This window comes from Diaphorina citri, unplaced genomic scaffold, assembly GCF_000475195.1.
Source record: "Diaphorina citri unplaced genomic scaffold, Diaci psyllid genome assembly version 1.1 scaffold306, whole genome shotgun sequence".
NCBI lineage: Eukaryota > Metazoa > Arthropoda > Insecta > Hemiptera > Psyllidae > Diaphorina > Diaphorina citri.
Genome location: NW_007377741.1, coordinates 236,068 through 239,500, shown reverse-complemented (window position 1 = coordinate 239,500; position 3,433 = coordinate 236,068). Strand labels below are relative to the sequence as shown.

General features: G+C 40.3%; 1 long non-coding RNA gene and 1 pseudogene across 1 annotated transcript in view; both read right to left on the bottom strand.

Moving 5' to 3' along the window:
- Nucleotides 1–4: 4 nt before the first annotated feature.
- Nucleotides 5–2,406, bottom strand: LOC103507353 (annotated as a pseudogene).
- A 471-nt stretch (nucleotides 2,407–2,877) lies between these two features.
- LOC113466650 overlaps nucleotides 2,878–3,433 on the bottom strand; it is a 1,320-nt gene continuing 764 nt past the window's right edge. Inside the window, exon 2 of the long non-coding RNA XR_003390987.1 lies at nucleotides 2,878–3,170. This is a non-coding gene — a long non-coding RNA (uncharacterized LOC113466650). The remainder of the gene's footprint in view (nucleotides 3,171–3,433) is intronic.

Sequence of the window (3,433 nt, the reverse complement as noted above, 5' to 3'; positions counted from 1 at the left end):
TGTACAAGTAGTCTGAGGTTATTAGCTGTAACACTGTGTCTCCCAAGAACTCGAGTCTCTGGTTAGAACCCAGAGTCAGGTTGGTGTAGCCCATACTTCTCGTGGTGAACACACGAGCTAAGAGACGAATATGATTGAATATCACACCAGAGCTATATTCCAAATATTGCAACTGTTTCAATAAAGGAGATTGTTCCACCCACTGTCTGTCACCATCAGGCTCTTGTTCCTGCAGTGGATGCTGAGGATAATACATCCATTGCTTAAACCTGACCTCATTATCCTTGTATAACACAGATGAAAATACTTGATCTGCCACGTCAATACCACCATCCAAGAATAACGCGCCCATCAGAGCTTCAAAACAATTAGCCATGGCATGCTTGAGTTCAACTTCATGACACAAGTCCGAGCCGTGAGCATAGAGCATAAAGTCTTCTAATCCAATCCTCTTGGCAAGATGTGCAAGGTGTTGATTCTGAACAATAGCTGCTCTGTATGTTGCAAGTCCTCCTTCTTCTATATCAGGAAACACGTGAAACAAATGTATTGAAGTGATGAACTCAACCACGGCATCTCCAAGGAATTCTAAACGTTCGTTGTGAGTAATGTTGGACTCTGTGGCTACTTTCCTACCCAGCTTAGACATAATGTTGATCAATGTATTGATTCCACGTTTTCTTGTATTCTGGAAGTGAATCCTTCGGTCTCCATACTCTGGTTGTCTTACACCACAATTACTAAGAGAGTTGCGAGCATGATCAGGATTAGTACCAAAGTTTTCCCGGTATGACGGATGTGTGAGAGCGAGTTGTAGCAAGTATCTATTTTGAAATTTATACTGGATTCTGTCTTCAAGAACATTGAGAGACCGGTGGAATCTCAGATGACATATAAGTACAGGGATGAGCATTGCATGCTGCACCATATCACACATTATACCAGTACGATAGAAACCTCTGCTACTGATGGCAACCGTTACACCGCGCTTCATTTTACTATTTGTTCTCATTTCTTGTAATCTTTGTTCTTTAGCAGCAAGTCGCCTTTTATCTTCGGCAGTTCTTTTAGGTTTATTTGCTACTAAATGGCGCAATTTGACATAACCTTTCCATAATTTTTGAAAATCTGGACTCCCAGCAAAGCACAATTGAAGAGGACGTGATCCAAAATGGACAGCGTCTGGATAAATATCGTTGGTTTCACTTTCTCTGTCGAGTTGGTCAACTCTCATTGCACATGGCTTGGATCCTGGTTTGACAATAATCATTCCTTTCACACCATCGGCAAAGTCTTGCCATTCATACGTGGAGAGATCGTCTTTAGATTTGGCTAACTTTTCAGATATGACAGGTACGAAACTACTGGTGAAAAATTCAAGAACTCTGTACATAGGGAGAAGTTCTTTTCCATTGTCTTTCAATTCCCGGACAAACCTGGGCATGATGTGGAATTGAGGACAACCGTCTTTGTTATTCGCAGACTTCAGATCCAAATCAACTAATTCTAGTATCTCATGAAACAAATAGTTGAAGAAAAGTTCTGTGTCTTTAACAGTAAATCCATTTGGTACTTTTTCCTCGATGTAAACAATGGTATACTGAATATTAAAACGAATTACTTTACATGTTGGCAACTTCTCAAGTGGATGATGAGAAAATAATGAGAAACCTTCAAAAATGAATTCTTGATTATCATGTTCGATTACTGTTGGTTTGTTAATAAGAAAGTTAGTAGGTGGAGACACAGTGACCCTGTAATGGTAGAGTTTATCAGCATTATTAGTGTCCGGGTTACAAAACGCTTGCTCATCTTCTCCTGCATAGATATTGTGACGGATACCAGAACGACGTGACTTGCTACTACACCGGCATAGAGGTCCATCATTCATTTCTCCTTTGTCATTAAACCACAGCTCAGGATGAAGTCTGTCAGGATGATTTTGTTTTAACTGTAACTCCATCATCCAGTTGTCTTCTTCTGCATCTTCTTCCCCACTTGAACTATCACTTGAGGATTCAGAACCACTTGATACAGTTGGGTTGGATGCGCAGTGGGAACACTTTCGTTTGATCTTTTTTCTATTTGCTGTATAATCAAATTGTGGTTTAGACTCTTTCACAGAAACAAAGTTCTGAATGACGGATTCAAACTTCGTTTGATCTTTTTTCTATTTGCTGTATAATCAAATTGTGGTTTAGACTCTTTCACAGAAACAAAGTTCTGAATGACGGATTCAAACTCATCACAAATTGTACGTGTTTTCTGAGTACATTCGTAAGAGTCATCTTCTGTGCGTTTTGTATAGTACAAATCAGCAGGGGCCGAGCGTGTCCAGATTTTCTTTTCCTCCTCAATGATCTGATCTGCCTCCATAGCTGCTAACGTGTTGAATTTTTCAGTCATCTCCCGCTCACTGCTGCAGTTATTCATCCGCCACTTGTCTAGATTACTTAATGCTTCCCCTGATCTTTTAGGAGACAAGATTCTAGATCTGGATCTACTTCTCCTTGCACAAGCTTGTCTGGGAACTTCTGATCTAGATTTGGACTCCGACCTGCTTTTACTTCGACTACGTCTTCTCTTTAAATTAGTCTCAGTTCTAGTTGGGGAAGATTTAGAGTTTTCACTTCGGTGGGAATATCCATTATTTTTAGACCTGGAGGAAGATCTGTTTCGCCTTTGGTTAGACTCGTCATCACGATGCATCGACCTACTCATTATATTGGTTTGTCCGGCCAGTGGATGTTTGAGGTGTAATTGGGTTGGACTGATTTGACACATTGGTGCTGGGCAGATTGTCCACCTATTATATTGGTTTGTCCGGCCAGTGGATGTTTGAGGTGTAATTGGGTTGGACTGATTTGACACATTGGTGCTGGGCAGATTGTCCACCTGAGTTGTCCCCGTTTTGCAGTCAAAAGACTTAGAAACTAAAATCTTGTGATTGCAAGACTGAGAAAAACCAGGAGGTGGTTGTTTGACATCAACTGTATTGAACTGAAGAGCTGAACTGCTTGGCTCATTAAGTGCCATTTGTTGAATATTTGGTTTAACATCCTCACTCATTGGCGAAGAGAAGGAGCAGCTGCCCCTGGATGAATGACTGCTACTCATGTGATGCCTGCTCATTCCATAGCATTAATCACAAGTACTGCATACAAATGGACCTAAAAGAATATTAGATGTTACATAACTACTTTTAATTTTTTCAGGTGCCATTTGTTGAATATTTGGTTTAACATCCTCACTCATTGGCGAAGAGAAGGAGCAGCTGCCCCTGGATGAATTACTGCTACTCATGTGATGCCAGCTCATTCCATAGCATTAATCACAAGTACTGCATACAAATGGACCTAAAAGAATATTAGATGTTACATAACTACTTTTAATTTTTTCAACCCACAAGCAAGTAGGAATACCTTAATTTTTC